This window comes from Ovis canadensis, chromosome X (genome assembly GCF_042477335.2).
Source record: "Ovis canadensis isolate MfBH-ARS-UI-01 breed Bighorn chromosome X, ARS-UI_OviCan_v2, whole genome shotgun sequence".
In the NCBI taxonomy this organism is placed as follows: Eukaryota; Metazoa; Chordata; class Mammalia; order Artiodactyla; family Bovidae; genus Ovis; species Ovis canadensis.
The window spans coordinates 101,100,446-101,122,585 of NC_091727.1; positions in this window are offsets into that span (position 1 = coordinate 101,100,446).

Genomic DNA, 22,140 nt, shown 5'->3' on the forward strand with positions numbered 1-22,140 from the left:
TCGAATGTTGGGGCATTTAACATTGTCCCAGAGGTCTCTGAGATTGTCCTCATTTCTTTTAATTCGTTTTTCTTTTTCCCTCTCTGATTCATTTATTTCTACCATTCTATCTTCTACCTCACTAATCCTACCTTCTGCCTCCATTATTATACTATTTTTCCCTCCAGAGTGTTTTTGATATCATTTATTGCATTATTCATTATGTATTGACTTTTTTATTTCTTCTAGGTCCTTGTTAAACCTTTCTTGCATCTTCTCAATCTTTATCTCCAGGCTATTTATCTGTGATTCCATTTTGTTTTCAAGATTTTGGATCATTTTCACTATCATTATTCAGTTCAGTTCAGTCGCTCAGTCATGTCTGACTCTTTGTGACCCCATGAATTGCAGCACGCCAGGCCTCCCTGTCCATCAACACCTCCCGGAGTTCACTCAGACTCACGTCCATTGAGTCCATGATGCCATCCAGCCATCTCATCCTCGGTTGTCCCCTTCTCCTCCTGCCCCCAATCCCTCCCAGCATCAGAGTCTTTTCCAATGAGTCAACTCTTTGCATGAGTGGCCAAAGTATTGGAGTTTCAGCTTTAGCATCATTCCTTCCAAAGAAATCCCAGGGTTGATCTCCTTCAGAATGGACTGGTTGGATCTCCTTGCAGTCCAAGGGACTCTCAAGAGTCTTCTCCAACACCACAGTTCAAAAGCATCAATTCTTCAGTGCTCAGCTTTCTTCATAGTCCAACTCTCACATCCATACATGACCACTGGAAAAACCATAGCCTTGACTTGAAGGACCTTAGTCGGCAAAGTAATGTCTCTGCTTTTGAATATGCTATCTAGGTTGCTCATAACTTTCCTTCCAAGGAGTAAGCATCTTTTAATTTCATGGCTGCAGTCACCATCTGCAGTGATTTTGGAGCCCAAAAAAATAAAGTCTGACCCTGTTTCCACTGTTTCCCCATCTATCTTTATCAGGTAGATTCCCTATCTCTTCCTCTTTTGTTTGGTTTGGTAGGCTTTTGTCTGGTTCCTTTACCTCTGTCTCTTCATCTTGTTTATATTCCTGTGTTTGGGGTGGCCTTTCTGTGTTCTGGCAGTTTGTGGAGTTCTCTTTATTGTGGAGTTTCCTCACTGTGGGTGGGGTTGTACGGGTGGCTTGTCAAGGTTTCCTGATTAGGGAAACTTGTGTCAGTGTTCTGGTGGGTGGAGGTGGATTTCTTCTCTCTGGAGTGCAATGAAGTGTCCAGGAATGAGTTATGAGATGTCAGTGGGTTTGGAGTGACTTTGAGCAGCCTGTATATTGAAGCTCAGGACTGTGTTCCTGTGTTGCTGGAGAATTTGTGTGGTATGTCTTGCTCTGGAACTTGTTGGCCCTTGGGTGGTGCTTGGTTTCCATGTAAGTATGGAGGCGTTTGATGAGCTCCTTTCGATTAATGTTCCCTGAAGTCAGGAGTTCTCTGGTGTTCTCAGGATTTGGACTTAAGCCTCCTGCTTCTGGTTTTCAGTCTTATTTTTACAGCAGCCTCAAGACTTCTCCATCTATACAGCACCACTGATAAAACATTTAGGTTAAAGATGAAAAGTTTCTCCACAGTGAGGGACACCCAGAGAGGTTCACAGAGTTACACGGAGAAGAGAAGAGGGAGGAGGGAGATAGAGGTGACCCGAATGAGATGAGGTGGAATCAAAAGAGGAGAGAGCAAGCTAGCCAGAAATCACTTCCTTATGTGCACTCCACAGTCTGGACCACTCAGAGATGTTCAAGGAGTTATACACAGAAGAGAAGAGGGAGGAAGGAGACAGAGTTGGCCAGGAGGATAAAAGGGGGAATCAAAAGGAGAGAGACAGATCCAGCCAGTAATCAGTTCCCTAAGTGTTCTCCACCATCCAGAACACACAAAGAGATTCACAGAGTTGGGTAAAGAAGAGAAGGGGGAGGGAGGAGATAGAGGCAACCTGGTGGAGAAAAAGGAGAGTCCAAAGAAGGAGAGCAGTCAAGCCAGTCATCTCGCTCCCGAGTAAAAATGGGTACTGAAGATTGGGTTCTTAAAAGTACAAAATTGGTAACAAATACCAAAAAGCAAAGATTAAAAATCTAGAGTAGAGGTTAGATTTTCAAAAATACAATATTAAAGAAAAAATACAAAGTCACAAAATTATAAAATATATATATGAAGTTTGCTTTAAAAAAATGGGGTCTCTTTTTTGACAAATTAATAGTAGCTTATAAAAATGAAAATTAAAGGAGTACTAGAGGACTTAAAAAGTTTTTAATAAAAAAATAAAGAATGATAGTAAGTATAGTAAAAATATATCTAGGACTTTCTCTGGTGTTGTTGTGGGCAGTGTGGGGTCAGTTCATTTTCAGATAGTTCCTTGATCTGGCTTATATTTCTCAAGATCTATAGGCCCCTTCCTATGTAGTCGGTACTAACTACAGCGTTTTAATCTATTGCACCTGTCACTTCCAAGGAGATTCCCTCTATTTTAGCTTTTTATGTTTGCTGGTCTCTTCAGTGTCTTATTTCCACCCTGACACAAGGGGGTGGTGTGGACACTTTTTTAGGCTCACTTGTTCAGTTGTGCTGTGGGGAGGGAGGGATGCTGCAAACAAATAACACTGGCGTGTGTTTTCAGTGTCTTGGCCACGCTGGGTTCGCCCCTACTCACGGCATGTGTGCTTTCCCTGTCTACACTGCTTAGGCTCTAGGTTGCTCTGCCGGGAACTGTCTGAGGCCAGTCCTGGGTTGTATGCACTTCCCACGTCTAAGCCACTCAGGATCAGGTACTAGGGTAGTCCTCAGAAGTGCAGACTCGGTTGGGCCTGCGTTCTGTGCCCTTCCTAGGTCCAAGCAGCTCAGGTGACCAGGAGTTTAGCGAGCAGGGTCGCTGCAACTTATCGCTTCCCCCATCCCTGCCGCTTGGTTTTCTGGGTGTACAACCTTCTCAGGCGGATGTTGACTGTCCAGAATCCCAAGAAGTCTTAGTTAGCAACGAAGCCTGCTTGACGTTTGGTAAATAATGCCTCTCTGGGGCCGCGATTGCCCCCTTCCGGCTCTGGCTGCCTGTCACTGGAGGGGGATGGTCTGCAGCCGGCTGGCTCTGCTCAGTCCTTTGTTCTGTGAGCGGGACTGGCGGTGTCTTAGGTTAGGGCTTTTCACTTGGTAGCTATCGCAGTCTGGTTTGCTAGCCCAAGTTAGTTCCCTCAGATTGCCCTTGGAGTATTCAGGCCCGGTTCTTACTCTAAGCAATGCAGCCTGTGCCTCCCTGCCCAGCCCCTGCAGGCTAGTGGCAGAAGCAGGCGTCTGCGCTGCTTCTCCACTGGGGGAGTTACCACTGGGCACGTAATCTATGGGTTTTAATTATTTATTTATTTTTCCTCCCAGTTATGTTGCCCTCTGTGGTTCCAAGGCTCTCCACAGACTCGGCAGTGAGAGTGTTTCCTGGTGTTTGGAAACTTCTTTTTTAAGACTCCCTTTCCGGGATGGAGCTCTGTCCCTACCTCTTTTGTCTTTTTGTCTTTTATATTTTTTCCTACCTCCTTTCAAAGACAATGGGCGCTTTTCTGGGTGCTTGATGTCCTCTGCCAGCATTCAAAAGTTGTTTTGTGGAATTAACTCAGGGTTCAAATGTTCTTTTGATGAATTTGTGGGGGAGAAAGTGGTCTCCCTGTTCTATTCCTCTACCATCTTAGGACTGCCTCCTAATCGATGCTTTTGAACTGTGGTGTTGGAGAAGACTCTTGAGAGTCCCTTGGATTGCAAGGAGATCCAATCAGTCCATCATAAAGGAAATCAGTCCTGGGTGTTCATTGGAAGGAATGATGTTGAAGCTGAAACTCCAATACTTTGGCCACCTGATGTGAAGAGCTGACTCATTTGAAAAGACCCTGATGCTGGCAACGATTGAGGGCAGGAGAAGGGGACAACAGAGGATGAGATGGTTGGATGGCATCACTGACTCAATGGACATAGGTTTGGGTGGACTCCAGGAGTTGGTGATGGACAGGGAGGCCTGGCATGCTGTGGTTCATGGAGTCGCAAACAGTCAGACATGACTGAGAGACTGAACTGATCTGAACTATATATGACATCACATCCATTGTATATGACATCACATTGACTATACATGGGACAGTCACAGCCATGGCATCTGTGCCATCACATCCACAATATCGAGGACATCACACCCAATCTATGTATAACATCACATGCAGCATGTGTATGATATCATATGCCGTATTCATGACATCACATCTGCTGTTTATGACAACTACTGTATGCATGACATCACACCCACTGTATTTATGACAAAACTTCCACTGTATGACATCACAGTTCAGTTCAGTTCAGTCGCTCAGTCATCTCCGACTCTTTGCGACCCCATGAATCGCAGCACACCAGGCCTCCCTGTCCATCACCAACTCCCGGAGTACACTCATACTCACATCGATCAAATCCGTGATGCCATCCAGCCATCTCATCCTCTGTTGTCCCCTTCTCCTCCTGCCCCCAATCCCTCCTGGCATCAGAGTCTTTTCCAATGAGTCAACTCTTCGCATGAGGTGGCCAAAGTACTGGAGCTTCAGCTTCAGCATCATTCCTTCCAAAGAAATCCCAGGGCTGATCTCCTTCAAAATGGACTGGTTGGATCTCCTTGCAGTCCAAGGGACTCTCAAGAGTCTTCTCCAACACCACACTTCAAAAGCATCAATTCTTCGGTGCTCAGCCTTCTTCATAGTCCAACTCTTACATCCATACATGACCACAGGAGAAACTATAGCCTTGACTAGACGGACCTTAGTTGGCAAAGTAATGTCTTGACTATACTATCTTGAATATACTATCTAGGTTGGTCATAACTTTTCTTCCAAGGAGTAAGCGTCTTTTAATTTCATGGCTGCAGTCACCATCTGCAGTGATTCTGGAGCCCAAAAATATAAAGTCTGACATTGTTTCCACTGTTTCCCCATCTATTGCGCATGAAGTGATGAGACCAGATCTTTGTTTTCTGAATGTTGAGCTTTAAGCCAACTTTTTCACTCTCCTCTTTCACTTTCATCAAAAGGCTTTTTAGCTCCTCTTCACTCTCTGCCATAAGGGTGGTGTCATCTGCATATCTGAGATTATTGATATTTCTCCGGGCAATCTTGATTCCAGCTTGTGTTTCTTCCAGCCCAGCATTTCTCATGATGTACTCTGTATATAAGTTAAATAAGCAGGGTGACAATATACAGCCTTGACGTACTCCTTTTCCTATTTGGAACCAGTCTGCTGTTCCATGTCCAGTTCTAACTGTTGCTTCCTCACCTGCATACAGATTTCTCAAGAGGCAGGCTAGGTGGTCTGGTATTCCCATCTCTTTCAGAATTTTCCACAGTTTATTGTGATGCACACAGTCAAAGGCTTTGGCATAGTCAATAAAGCAGAAATAGATGCTTTTCTGGAACTCTTTTGCTTTTTTGATGATCCAGCGGATGTTGGCAGTTTGATCTCTGGTTCCTCTGCCTTTTCTAAAACCAGCTTGAACATCAGGGAGTTCACGGTTCACGTATTGCTGAAGTCTGGCTTGGAGAATTTTGAGCATTACTTTACTAGCGTGTGAGATGAGTGCAATTGTGCAGTAGTTTGAGCATTCTTTGGCATTGCCTTTATTTGGAATTGGAATGAAAACTGAGCTTTTCCAGTCCTGTGGCCACTGTTGAGTTTTCCGAATTTGCTGGCATATTGAGTGCAGCACTTTCACAGCATCATCTTTCAGGATTTGAAATAGTTCCACTGGAATTCCATCACCTCCATTAGCTTTGTTCATAGTGATGCTTTCCAAGGCCCACTTGACTTCACATTCCAAGATGTCTGGCTCTAGATTAGTGATCACATCATCATGATTATCTGGGTCATGAAGATATGTTCCAGTTTGTACAGTTCTTCCGTGTATCCTTGCCACCTCTTCTTAATATCTTCTGCTTCTGTTAGGTCCATACCATTTCTGTCCTTTATCGAGCCCATCTTTGCATGAAATATTCCCTTGGTATCTCTAATTTTCTTGAAGAGATCTCTAGTCTTTCCCATTCTGTTGTTTTCCTCTATTTCTTTGCATTGATCGCTGAGGAAGGCTTTCTTATCTCTTCTTGTTATTCTTTGGAACTCTGCATTCAGATGCTTATATCTTTCCTTTTCTCCTTTGCTTTTCACCTCTCTTCTTTTCACAGCTATTTGTAAGGCCTCCCCAGACAGCCATTTTGCTTTTTTGCATTTCTTTTCCATGGGGATGATCTTGATCCCTGTCACCTGTACAATGTCACAAACCTCATTCCATAGTTCATCAGGCACTCTATCTATCATATCTAGGCCCTTAAATCTATTTCTCACTTCCACTGTATAATCATAAGGGATTTGATCACATCCAGTTTTTATGCCATCAAACTACAGTATTTATAACATCACATCCACTGTATTCATTACATCACATCCCTTATTTCTGACATCACATCCACTATATCTATGTCATCACACCCACTGTATCAATGATATCACACCAACTGTATGTATCAAATCATACCCACTGTATGTATGACATCAAACGCACTATACGTGACATCACCTCCACTCTTTATGACATCAAACCACTGTATATATGACATCACACCCAGTGTATTCATAACATCACACCCACTATATCTACATCACATCCACTGTATCTGTGTCATCACACCCACTATATTGATGACATCACACCCAGTATGGAAGACTTCACACTTGGCTTATGTATGACATCATATGCAGTATACATGACATCACATCCACACTTTATGACATCAAACCACAGTATTTATGACATAACATCCACTATATTCATGACATCACACACACTGCATATGGCATCACATTCCCTGTATATGACATCACATCCACTATACCTGTGACACCACAGCCACTGTATCTATACCATAACCACTGTTTATGACATCATATATACTATATATGACATCACACAAAGTATGTATGACAACACAACCACTAAATCTGACACAACACCCACTATATCTGACATCACATCCCCTGAATCTGTGTCATCACAGCCATGGTATTGATGACATCACACGTACTATTTTTATGTCATCATATTCACTATATAAGACATGACACACTCTGTCGATGACATCACACATACTGGATGTATGACAGCACACCCACTATATGCATGACATCATATGTGCTCTTTATGACAACACACCTCTATGACATCACATCCACTGTATTCATGACATCAGACTCATTATATATGACATGACACCCATTATATATGACATCACAGTCATTATACATGACATCACACCCACTATATAGGGCATCACATACACCATACATGTGACATCACAGCTACTATATCTGTGACATCCATTTACTGTATCTGTGTCATCACACCCAATGTATCAATGATATTATACCCATTGTATGTATGAGATCACACCCACTATTTGTGTGACATATGCAGTGTATATGGCATCACATCCACTCTTAATGATGTCACACCACTGTATTTATGACATCATATCCACAGTATACAAGATATCACTCCAACCATATATGACATCACATCCATTGTCTATGACATCACATCCACTATATGTGTCATCACACCCACTGTGTTGATGACATCACAATCTATGCATGACATCACACCCACTGTATGTATGACATCATATGCACTGTACATGGCATCACATCCATTCTTTATGACATCACACCACTGTATTTATGACACCACACCCATTATATATATCACATCCATTGTATACGACATCACATCCACTATACATGTGATAGCACATCCACTGTATCTGTGTAATCACACCCACTGTGTCAATATCACACCCATTGTTGTATGACAACACACCCACTATATGTATGACATCATATGCTATATATATGACATTACATCCACTCTTTGTGATATCACACCCCTGTATTTATGACATCACATCCACTGTATTCATGACATTACACACACTCTATATGACATCACATCTGCTGTATACTACATGACATTCACCATACATGTGGCATCACATCCACTGTATCTGTGTCATCACATCCACTGTATTGATGATATCCCACCCACTATATGTATGACATCACACTCATTATATATATGACATAATATGCACTATATATGACATCACATCCACTCTGTATGACATCACACCACTATGTTTTGACATCACATGCACTGTATTCATGACATCCCACCCACTATATATGACATCACATCCACTATACACGTGGCATAACATCTATTGTATTTGTGTCATCACACCCACTGCATTGATGACATCACACCCTCTCTATGTATGATAACATGCACACTATATGTATGATTTCATACGCACTATATATGACATCATATCCACTCTTTATGATATCACACCACTGTATTTATGACATTACATCCACTGTATTCATGACATCATACCCACTGTATTCATGACATCACATTGTTATACATGTGACATCACAGCCACTATATCTATGACATCACACCCACTATGTTTATGAATCATATCCACTATGTATGACATCACACACAGTGTGTTCATTACAACACAACTACTATATCTGAAATTACACCCACTATAGGTGACATCACATCCACTATATATGTGCCATCACACCTTCTTTATTGATGATATCTTACCCACTGTATCACTTCACATCCACTATATGTATGACATCATACACACTATATATGAAACCACATCCACTCTTTATGACACCACATCGCTGTATTTATGACATCACATCCACTATATTCATGATATCACACCCACTATAAAGGACATCACATACACAATTCACGTGACATCACAGCCACTGTAGCTGTCATCACACCCACTGTATTGGTGACATCATACCCACTACGTAAGACATCACACTTGACATATGCATGACATCATATGCAGTATACACCACATCACCTCCACACTTTATGACATCAAACCACAGTATTTATGACATAACCCACACCGCGCTCCATCCTGCCCCACCGCGCCGGGCTCCCCCGCCCCGCCCTCACCACTGCACACCTCTGCCTGCGGACTGGGCCTATCCCCCTACTCCCTTTAGGCTAAAAAGTCCCGCTTCACCCCCCTTTCCTGTATGCCAGGCTGGACCTGAACTTCGACCAAGTGAGATAAGAAGTGGGGAATACCACCCCGCCCAGGAGCACAAGGCGGTTTTGTTTTCTTTCCTTCACAGCCTGGACCCAAATCATAATCACTATTCCCAAAAATGGTTTTCGCCAAAAAACTTCAAAATAGGCTCTGTATTCTGCTACAAGTCAAACACCACTGAACTAGAATTGCCCCCACGCTGTCCTCTCTTTGGCACATTCATCATTGAAGTCTAAAACTTTTGTTCATTATGATAGGTGCTGGGCAAAATAGATGCAAATCTGGTGACCTGGAGGTAATTCTCCGTAAACAAGTTGAAACCTGACCTTCCCTGAAAGCCTGATGTATGTGAGGAATGTGCTTGGTAAAGTGTAAAGGCCTACCATGGTGTGAATCATTGTTCACACCATTCCAGGAGGCAGGAATAGTGGAGCCCTGGCAGTGAGACTCTTCCAACAAGGCCTTAACGTCCAGATGGCTGTGAACCTTCATTGTCCAGATCAATCTGTCTTCAGCAAGGGGCAACCAGTGATTTTACTCTTTATCAGTAGGATGTAGGGCCTCTATCTTTGCCTAAGACCTGCAAGAACTGAATAAGCTTACTCATAATAGAAAAAAATTAAGTTGACAACCAAGGATTACAGGGGATCAGGGCCCTTTGTTGGTTTACCACTGTACTCTTAGCCCTCATATGGCAGATGTTTGGCAAATATATATGGAAATATGGCTGTGAAAGGAAAAAAGAAGAATGATCTGTGACCTCTGCCTTCAAGGATCTTAAGTCTTGTGGTTGTTGTTTAGTAGCTAAGTCGTGCCTGACTCTGTGACCCCATGAACGGCAGCACGCCAGGCTTCCCTGTCCTTCACCATCTCCCAGTTTGCTCAAACATAAGACTTGACCCAGGATTAGATACACATATAAAAAAGCAGATACTGTGTTGTAGTCTTGATAATTGCCAAGTGTGAATAATGAGCACTACAGCTCACAGGAGCAGGGAAATGCTTCTAGCCTGAGACAGGCAAAGAAAAGTTGATGGGAAGGAATTTGAGCTGTGCCCTCAAGCTGAGTGCAGAAGATTCAATCAGGCAGAAAAGAGGATGTGAGTCCTTCAAGTAAGAATGAAAAACATGAGAAAAACACCAGTGTCATAGGACATAGAACCTATTGGGCCCTGAATGTGTCCTATTGGTGGGATAGGGGGATCGTGTGATGGAGGAGGAGGAGAAAATATCAGAATAGATGCTGGTGACATTGGATGCCTTACATCCTGTCACCGAAAGCTGTGTGTGTTTACTGGAAAGGATCCGGCAATAAACTCTATCAGATATTACAATTTCCAAATACCTATTACATATATTTATTCAAGGCTGAAATTCCACTTGTATGGACCATGTAAGAGTGTGTTGGCTTATATAATGTTCAAATGTTTCTGCAGCCACTGGTAATTAGGCATTGCCTTGTGCCAACAAAGATCCGTCTAGTCAAGGCTATGGTCTTTCCAGTGGTCATGTATGGATGTGAGAGTTGGACTGTGAAGAAGGCTGAGCACCAAAGAATTGATGCTTTTGAACTGTGGTGTTGGAGAAGACTCTTGAAGAGTCCCTTGGACTGCAAGGAGATCCAACCAGTCTATTCTAAAGGAGATCAGTCATGGGATTTCTTTGGAAGGAATGAAGCTGAAACTCCAGTACTTTGGCCACCTCATGCGAAGAGTTGACTCATTGGAAAAGACTCTGATGCTGGGAGGGATTGGGGGCAGGAGGAGAAGGGGGTGACAGAGGATGAGATGGCTGGATGGCATCACTGACTTGATGGACGTGAGTTTGAGTGAACTCAGAGTTGGTGATGGATAGGGAGGCCTGGCGTGCTGTGATTCATGGGGTTGCAGAGTCAGACACGACTGAGCGACTGAACTGAACTGAACTGAACTGAGCCCCAGTGTCATGGGTTTCCCTCTTAGTTCAGTCAGTAAAGAATCTGCCTGCAATGCAGGAGACCCTGGCTCAGTTCCTGGGTCAGGAAGATCCCCTGGAGAAGAAAATGGTAACTCACTCCAGTATTCTTACCTGGAGAATCCCATGGACAAAGGAGCTTGGCAGGCTGTAGCACGTGGGGTCGCAAGAGTCAGACACAACTTAGCGACTTAAAAAAAAAAAAATGCCATGCTCCATACTCCAGATTTTCTTCTGAAATACCAACTAAAAGTCCACTAGAGCTTTGGTTCTGGTCCGGTAAAGGCACCCCAGGGCACTTGTGGCCAACAACTCTCTGATGAGTGGAAGCTTGTGCCATGTCACCCCTGAAAACACCCTATGAATCATACCATGAACCTACTCTGCTCTAAAACAGAACACACATGTTCTGACTCCTGGTCCAGATCCTTGGACTTCATGCTCTTTCACAGAGTTTCTCAATGCAAGACCAGGGGGTTTTGGACTTGACCCCATGGATTCTATGGCATTGACCAAAGGTATAAAACTTAATATCAACAAAGGCCTTTGGAAAGTTGGCTCGGGTTAAGGTGCTAAATGACAACTGCCATATAGCTGTGGTGTAAGACAGACAGTAGGGCATAGCAGGAATGTGTGAGCAGAAGAGCAGTGCCACTGTCTAGCTCATACCAAGCAATGTCCCACATACCCCAGGACCTTTGCACTTGCTGTCCCCTCTTCGTGGAATACCCCACCTCTGAAATGCTGTCCAGTAAGAACTCTCTGTAATGGTAGAAATGTTCCATATCTGCTTTACAGCCACTAGTTACAGGTGAGTTTTTAGGACTGGAAATGTGGCCATTGTGCCTGAAAAACTGAATTTTAAGTTTTATTTAATTTTAATTAGTACAAATTAAGATCGCCACCTATGGTTGTGGGCTACTCTACTGGAAAGCAAAGTTCTGGAATTCCATGTTACCCTTCTTCTACATCTTAAGTGTTTTAACTGAAATGTCTCCATTTCAGTGAGATCATTTATGACCACATGATTTGAAATTGTAGCCCTTCCTATCTGCCCCCTACCTTGTCTGCTTTCTAGATCCCCAATGGGAGAAGGCAATGGCACCCCACTCCAGTACTGTTGCCTGGAAAATCCCATGGATGGAGGAGCCTGGTGGGCTACAGTCCATGAGGTCGCACAGAGTCGGACATGACTGAGCGACTTCACTTTCACTTTTCACTTTCATGCACTGGAGAAGGAAATGGCAACCCACTCCAGTGTTCTTGCCTGGAAAGTCCCAGGGACGGGGGAGCCTGGTGGGCTGCCGTCTATGGGGTCGCACAGAGTCGGACACGACTGAAGCGACTTAGCAGCAGCAGCAATGTTGCCATTCATCAGTCTATCTATGTTATTTATCCATTTTCCCTACTGTCCACTAAATCCCACAAGTGCCTGAAAGTCTTTTCCCTTTTGTTCAGTATCTAGAACATATTAGTCAAAGAATTCAATGTTTCTACATATGAAGATCTAGTTTTTCAAAAGGAGCTTCATCTGGAGCTCCTGATTTTGCAATGCTGAAAGTTTAAAAAAAAAAAAAAAGCAAACTATATGCTAACTTTGCACAGGTCACACAAAACCACTGGGGATATCAGACCTGATTTTTACTTAGGAGAATGACATCATTAAAGCTAAAGTTTATGTAAATACCAATGTTAAGAAAGTTTCATTGGCTATTTGCAGTGAAGGAAAGTGGGATACCAGGACGGTAACTCTTACCTAACTACAAAAGGATGCAGGTTTGAATGAGTGGGGTCAGTGGAAACAGGGAGAGGTCGGACGTTAGACATTATAAAAGAAAGCTCCTCAGGGCTTGGACATGTGTTAGGAGGAGTTGAAAGGTACTTAAGATGGTGATACAGATTGTATTTTACCAAGATGACCAACACAGTATCTCCTAACCTCAAGATCTTCTGCAATACAATCTTGCGTCTCTCCCATGAAGAAAAGAGGTTTCTTTCTTTATCTCCTTGAACCTGGGCTAGCCCTGAGTCCACTTTGGCCAACAGAATTCAGCAGACCTAACAGTGCCAGTTCTCTAAGTTGCCCTTCATTGACCTGGTAACTTTAACTTCCTGCTCTCTGGGGGTGCTCCCACTCAGAGACCAGCTTCTTGTGAGAAGCCCAGTCTATACAGAAGTGCTCTGGCAACTGAGCTCCCATCCAACAACCAGCTTAAGTGCCAGCCATTTTGAAGCTGTTTGGAACCTCCCATCCAGTCAAGCCTTCCCATGAACCCTGTACTAGCCCACGTCTGACCATAACCACAATGAGAAGCCAAAGCAAGAACCACACAGCTCAGCCCAATCAACCCACCAAACTATAAGAGTTAGCAAAAAATTGTTTTAAGCAACTCAGTTTAGAGATATTTGTTACATATAGATGCAGGTTCAATCCCTGGGTGAGGAAGATCCCCTGCAGGAGGGCATGGGAACCCATTCCAGTATTCTTGCCTGGAGAATCCCATGGACAGAGGAGCCTGACAGGCTACAGTAGATAAGACTGCAAAGAGTTGGACACAACAAGTGACTTAGCATGCATGCACATTACATACTAATAAATGACCAAAACACATGGTTCAGAAAACTGAAAATTATACTTCTTTATGAATTAAAATGGAAAAAGGAAATTTATATTTCTATTTGCATGTGTGTGAAGAAACGTGAAGTTTCTTGCAAGTGGTCAGAACTGACTACATGAGGAAAGGAAAGAAGGGAGAATTTTTTCAAGTATAACTTTAAAAAAAATATGGAAACACACTACTTTTTCAAAAAATTGTTTAAAAAATGGCTCTGAATTTTAAAAGTTAGGAGGTAGGGGGAGCTGATTTGAGAGTTTTGTTTACACAACTCACTAAACTAGAAGCTCCCCACCCCCACCCCACCCAGTGAAAATCTGACCATCAAGAACAAAGGATGGGCTGGAGCCCAAGAGAAAGGACAGGAGAGATGGTGATGCTGGGGTCCAAATATCTAATTGTAAAGGATGGAACTGGGCTGGAGTGCTCAGAAGACAGAGAGGAGCAGAGACAGTCTACCCCTTGCTACACTGGGCCCTTGGAGCACACAGAGCGTGTGACTTTCAAGTCCGTGTTGCATGGAATTTGAAGCAAAGACTCACCTTGCTTTTCCTCCTTTCATTCTAGTGGTCTGTATGATTATCCAGAATGCCAAGGAAAGGATCTATCAGCTGGGGTTTCCCTTGTATTTTCCCCCTCCCTGTATACCTACTTATCTTCCCATAAATGTACACTATGTGTGTTATACTCTATAGAGTCTCCTAACCCCACAGCTACCAGGACTTTGATGAGTCCTCCTTGGTACCCATCCCTTCCCAACATCCCTTGTTTTAATTTTTCCTCCATTTAAGATGTTTGCATTTCTTTACCAGCTATTCAAAACAGAAAATCTAAATACAGTTTTGCCTCTCTTGTCAAGTCTGCTAACACTTTAATATATGATGAGCAAGATGCATTGAATGGGACCTTCCCAAGGAGTAAGACTGAAGTGGGAGATCAGTGGCAGAGCTTGCACTTGAAACCCAGTACTGCCCACCCTGCCACTGCTGAGAATGCCACACAGAAGTGTGTGATTGATACTATTTTTATCTTTTCTTATGGAATGAATATGCAATTGAGATCAAAGTCACAAAATTATGAAACATGTTTCAAACCTAAAATTGTTAAGCCTTACTCATTTTATTTTAGTTTTCAAAAATCACAAATAGGACTATCTGCCATCAGAGGGTTCATGACAAACCTGTGTGGTGCTGTGCTGTTATTTGTGTAGTATATCATGTGCTATGCATCATGCAAATATTCCCCCTCAGTGATGACACATTTTTTTCTTACACTATTTGCATTGGTGGCTTCAACCAGAGATCAGCTGATAAGGGTGGGTTCCCTTCCTTGCAAGTTTGTCTTCTATTCTTTACACTCATAATCTTGAAACAAAATCTGTCTGTTCATGCCTTTTCATATGCCACTGACTGTTATCATGCTGGAAATTTCCTTTTTTTAGGTCAGGTGTGCATGTTTACCAGGCCCTTGAGTATTTAGGACATTGGTTAAAAAAAAATCTTTGTGGTCAAATGCCCAATAAGACACAAGGAGAAGGCAATAGGAGACTTAAGTTGAACAATAGACAGCAAGGAAGCTGAGCCAATCTTGTCCCATCTCCCCATTCTGCTTATGGAAATCTACTTGTCCTTGCACAGATTCAACAGTACCCCTCCTGGAGGTCTTGCATGCTCTGCTCATTGGGATTAATTCTTCCTCAGGTAAACCTCAGAGTTTACCTACAGCCGTGAATCTACTTTCACCACCTCTCTTATCACAGTTAGTTTTGTATTTGAATTGTATGTTTGCATGAGTGCTAAGTCGCTTCAGTCGTATCCAACTCTTTGTGACCCCATGGACTGTAGCCCACCAGGCTCCTCTGTCCATGTGATTCTCTAGGCAAGGATACTGGAGTGTGTTACCATGCCCTTTTCCAGGGGATCGTCCCAGCCCAGGGATCAAACCCATGTGGCTTACGTCTCCTGAATTGGCATACAGGTACTTTACCACTAGAGCCATTTGTGCATATAAGACCTAGATAAGGTTATAAAACCTTGGAGGGCAGAGATGACTTACTTTTGTATTCCCCTCTACTCTCCATTGCAGTGCCTAGCACATCATAGATGCTATGTTATAAAATGCATACATGAATGAATGCTGGATGGATGAACAAATGAATGAACAAAACTCTGATTAGCCAAACACTGTCATCCTAGGTTGAGGAAAGTCAGTCAGAGGTCTTAGCAGATGCAGAGTCTCAAAGATCTCAGGAAAATACATTACCCCAAGAGTGCTGGAGGCTATACATGGACTCCAGATGGTGGCATGTTTAGATCAGCAGGGAAGAAAGATGATTTTAGCATCAGTATGTAGAGTGCTTTATAATAAGGAGACCCTGAAAGCTGGGCAGCCAACAAAGCAGGTTACAGAATCCCAGGCATGAAGTATTAGCATGGTAATCCCTAAGATCAGGTTAATGGAAACTTCTGTGTTTTCCTTATACTACTCACATCTGTGCATTCTGTGCGTAGAACAGTACTGTGTACAATCAACAGTCCTCTGCAACAGCACAGACCAAAAATATCAATTCTTTGGCGCTCAGATTTCTTTATAGTCCAACTCTCACATCCATACATGACTACTGAAAAAGCCATAGCTTTGACGAGATGGACTTTTGTTGGCAAAGTAATGTCTCTGCTTTTTACTATGCTGTCTAGGTTGGTCATAACTTTTCATCCAAGGAGCAAGCATCTTTTCATTTCATGGCTGCAGTCACCATCTGCTGTGATTTTGGAGCCCAAGAAAATAAAGTTTCTCACTGTTTCCACTGTTTCCCCAACTATTAGCCATGAAGAGATGGGACTGGATGGCATGATCTTTGTTTTCTGAATGTTGAGTTTTAAGCCAGCTTTTTCACTCACCTCTTTCACTTTCAACAAGAGGCTCTTTAGTTCCTCTTCACTTTCTGCCATAAGGGTGGTGTCGTCTGCATATCTGAGGTTAATGATATTTCTCCAAGCAATCTTGATTACAGCTTGTGTTTCATCCAGCTCAGCAGTTCACATGATGTAATCTGCATATAATTTAAGTAAGCAGGGTGACAAAATACAGCCCTGATGTACTCCTTTCCCAATTTGGAACCAGTTTGTTTTTATATGTCGGGTTCTAACTGTTGCTTCTTCTAAATCTGTCCTGCATACAGATTTCTCAAGAGGCAGGTCAGGTGGTCTGGTATTCCCATCTCTTGAAGACTTTTCCACAGTTTGTTGTGATCTGCACAGTCAAAGGCTTTGGCATAATCAATAAAGCAGAAGTTGATATTTTTCTGGAATTCTCTTGCTTTTTCGATGATCCTACAGATGTTGGCAATTTGACCTCTGGTTCCTCTGCCTTATCTAAATCCAGCTTGAATGTATGGAAGTTCATAGTTCATGTACTGTTGAAGCCTGGCTTGGAGAATTTTGAGTATTACTTTGCCAGCGTGTGAGATGAGTGCAATTATGTGGTACTTGGAACATTCTTTGGCATTGCCTTTCATTGGGATTAGAATGAAAACTGACCTTTTCCAGTCCTGTGGCCACTGCTGAGTTTTCCAAATTTGCTGGCATATTGAGTGCCTCACTTTCACAGCATCATCTTTTAGGATATGAAATAGTTTAAGTGGAATTCCATCACCTCCACTAGCTTTGTTTGTAGTGATGCTTCCTAAGGCCCACTTGACTTCACATTCTAGGATGTTTCTAGGTGAGTGATCACACCATCATGGTTTTCTGGGTCATGAGATCTTTTTCGTATAGTTCTTCTGTGTTTTCTTGCCACCTCTTCTTAATATCTTCTGCTTCTGTCAGGTCCAAGCCATTTCTGTCCTTTATTGTGCCCATCTTTGCATGAAATGTTCCCTTGGTATCTCTCACTTTCTTGAGGAGATCTCTAGTCTTTCCCATTCTGTTGTTCTCTATTTCTTTGTACTGATCACAGAGGAAGGCTTTCTTATATCTCTTTGCTATTCTTTGGAACTCTGCATTCAGATGGTATATCTTTCCTTTTCTCCTTTGCCTTTCACTTTTCTTCTTTTCTCAGCTATCTCTGAGGCCTCCTCAGACAACCATTTTGCCTTTTTGCATTTCCTTTTCTTTCAATTCCATTTCCTTCCCATTCCTTTTTAAGAAATTCAACTTTCCTTGAAGCCTGCAAAAAAGAGACCTCAAACAGAATAACTTTTAAAAAAGTGAAAAGGCAGAGAAATACTGCAAAAGTGAAGGAACAAACTAGAAACAGAGAAGTCCAAATAACTAAAGAGGAAACAGGAAAATTACCTGAAAAAGTATTCAGAATAATGACAGTAAATATGATCAAAAACCTTGAAAACAAAATGGAGAAAATGTAAGAATCAATTAACAAAGACTTAGAAGAATTAAAGAATAAGCATACGGAGACAACACAATTACTGAAATTAAAGCTACTCTAGAAGGAATCAGTAGCAGAATATCTGGAGCAGAAGAACAGATCATTGAGCTGGAAGATCAAATTGTGGAGATAACTTCTGAAGAGAAGAATAAAATAAAAATTTAAAAAAAGAGCCAAAAATAGTCTCAGAGACTTCTGGGACCATATCAAACGCACCAACATTCGAATTATAGGAGTCCCAGAAGAAGAGGAAAAGAAAGGGTATGAGAAAATTTTTGAAGACAATATAGTTGAAAATTTCCCCAACATGGAAAAGGAAATAGCCAATCAATTTCAAGAGGCACAAAGCATCCCATAGAGGATAAACACAAGGAGAAACACACTAAGACACATACTAATCCAACTAACAAAGACTAAACACAAAGAAAGACTATTGAAAGCAGCAACGGAGAAGCAACAAGTAACATACAAGGGAAACCCCCTACACTTCACAGCTGATCTTTCAGGGGAAACTCTGCAGGCCAGAACAGTATATATTTAAGTACTGAATATACATTTAAAGTAAATATGACACACACCCTCCCCAAAAAAAAGGAATGGTGACCACAGATTGAGAAGACATTGAAGATCTGAAAGATAGGACCTTTGTGGTAGTGGTCATTGCATGCTAGGGATTGAGAGGGTCCAGCTTATATGCATGTGCTGATACCAGTCAAAGGGACATGCTGAGTTACACATGGGGAAGACTTGGAAGATCCTGAGACAGGATTAACATTAACCACCCCAATCTTGTCAATCCTTCCCATGTGGTTTAATCTTCCTTTTTGGATTAGTGCAGAAGGCCTGCAACAACTCTCCTGCCCTCAGGATCTTTGTCAAAGGCTCACCCACCAACCCAAAGTTTGGAAGAGCTCACCTGTAAGCTTTCTCTGGCCTTGCCAAACAGCAGCTAATCTCCAATGCAAAAGAAAATCCGCTGGGCCAATACTGGCTGTTTCTGGTATCTTAGTTTGGAAACCATAGTTTGGATATAATTTTCAAGTACTTGATTTTGCTGTTTCTTCAAGTTCTACTTGAGGACTATGTAACCAAGTCTAAACATCAGCTGTCTGTGATGTTTCAGCTTTATCATTCAGAGTTATTCAAAGAAACAGGGCCAATAAGAGACATTTTAAACCTACGTGTGTGTGTGTGTGTGTGTGTGTGTGTGTGTGTGTATATATCTATATATATCTATATCTATCTATCTATATATATATATATATATACACATATAAAGGGCTTCCCTGGTGGCTCAGAGGTTAAAGCGTCTGCCTCCAATGCGGAAACCCAGGTTCAATCCCTGGGTCGGGAAGATCCCCTGGAAATGGAAATGGCAACCTACTCCAGTATTCTTGCCTGGAGAATCCCATGGACAGAGGAGCTTGGTAGGCTACAGTCCATGGGGTCACAAAGAGTCAGACATGACTGAGTGACTTCACTTTCACTTTCCTTTCATATATATATATATTTGCATAGGTGCTTTCCTAGTATGACAATATGGATCTGAAGGTAACTGAAAATATTTCTGTCTATGAAAAAGGGTAAATGGAATCTGTGGACCAAGCAGGTGGTAGTCAATGGCGGTTTCCTAGACCACTTCCACACGTGATAAAGATACTGGGAATATAGTGGAAGTAATTGTCAAGTCAGGAGTCAATACTATGTCAAATTTTCACCCTTTCAGTAGTTCATGGCCATGTGTTTGCTTGCAGACATTGATGGGACCATACCTCGTGTTTCATCCACAAATAGCCTCCAGTATCTGAGTCTGAAAAATCTCTCGGCTCTTTCTTACTATATCATCTTGGAGCTTGACTCAGTCCTCCTATGCACAATGGGATTTCTGGCATGCTATCTTGGATGTTGTGAGAATCAAGTGTGATAAACTTTGTTAAGACTTAGGGCACAGATGGTATACTGTCACAGATGACCGTGATATTGAATGGTTTGCCTTGGAAACAAACAGAGATTATTCTGTTGTTTTGAGACTGCAACCAAGTACTGCATTTTGGACTGTTTTGTTGATTCTGATGGCTACTCCATTTCTTCTAAGGGATTCTTGCCCACAGTAGGATATATAATGGTCATCTGAGTTAAATTCACCCACTGCAGTCCATTTTAGTTCACTGATTCCCTAAAATGTCGATGCTCACTCTTGCCATCTCCTGTTTGACCACTGCCAATTTGCCTTGATTCATGGACCTAACATTCCAGCTTCCTATGCAATATTGCTCTTTACAGCATCTGACTTTACTTCCATCTGCAGTCACATCTACAACTGGGTGTTGTTTCTGCTTTTTCTTCACCTCTTCATTCTTTCTGGAGTTAGTTCTCCACTGATCTTCAGTAGCATGTTTGGCACCCACCTACCTGAGGAGTTCATCTTTCAGTATGCTATCTCTTTGCCTTTTCATACCGTTCATGGGGTTCTCAAGGCAAGAATACTGAAGTGGTTTGCCATTCCCTTCTCCAGTGAACCACAATTTGTCAGAACTTTCCACCATGACCCATCCATCTTGGGTGGCCCTACAGGGCATGGCTCATAGTTTTATTGAGTTAGATGAGGCTGTGGTCCATGTGAACAGATTGGTTGGTGTTCTGTGATTGTGGGTTTCAGTCTGTCTGCCCTCTGATGGAGAAGGATAAGAGGCTTATGGAAGCTTCCTGATGGGAGAAACACCTGAGGGGGAATCTTGGTCTTATTCTGAAAGGCCCAGGCCAGGCTCAGTAAATCTTTAATGGAATTTTCTATTGATGGGTGGGGCTATTTTCCCTTGTTGCATGGGACCTTTTGAAGGAGGTCCCCATTATCTTCATTACCTCCACCATAGTTAGGCCTCAGGTCAAATGACAGGGAGGAATACAGAACCGCCCTTCAACATTTCTTACAAGTAGAACTCAAATCACAGGATTTGAGAAGATTAGGAAATAAACCAATGAAAAGAATTGAGAATGTTCTTGCTTCTATTAATCTTCCTATCAGTGGAGGTTGTGGTGGTTTTCTTATTAGCATCCTCACCACCAAAACCACTAAAATGGCCACCAACATCATCATCATTTCTAGGAGGCTAACATGTGTCTCAAAATGACTGCTGCTGTCTTGATGAAACTAGTGTCTGCATAGAACAGGAAAGCAGTATAAAAAAGAAAGATACACCATTCAAAGGCCTTGCATTCGAGTGCCCAAAATTACCCATTTCTCTGTCACACACATAAATCAAGGGCAAGTGTGAGCTAGATACACACAACTTAATTGGAAGACATTGTAGTACATTACCATTCCCATCCGAGAGAAAACATTCATCAAATACATGCCTCAAGAGGCTAAGTGACAAGGCAGGCCCAGGGATCAACACCTGGAATACCACAGAAGAGCCAAATCAAATATGACCTATACTGTGTAGTGTCCCCTTCTCTTGCTCAAGACTACCAGTTTTGAGACTGCTGCCAATCGCAAAACACAATTTTCGAATGCTTTGCCTTATGACTGCTTCCTAAAATGCCAATAGTCAGAAGAAGTACACGTGAAACAATTCACTGAGGCCTTCCCCACAGTCCCCTCCAACATAGAGAGGATGACTGCGATGCAATGGGCAGCCAGCAGAAGCCTGTGTGGAAAGGAGAGAAACAGCCACCATTATTTTTCAGTTTCATAACTATTTTGACTAGCAGATAAGCCAGGCTTAGTCACCAGCATGTCTCTTGGTGAAGGAACACAGTTTATGGGAAAGCTTTCTCTCAGTATTATATGTCTCAGTTTGTCACCACATAAGGAAAGCACAATAACACCCATTATCCAAGGATTTAAAGTAATTTAACACGTTAGGTATAAACCAAAACACTATGAATGTCAATGTGCTGGGAAAAGACCACACACACTCATTTTCCATCAACAATGAAATGTGCAATTTGAACGTGTGTGGGTGAAATTCAGGTTTTGTGATGCCAGTTTATGACTGAAACTTGTACCACTAA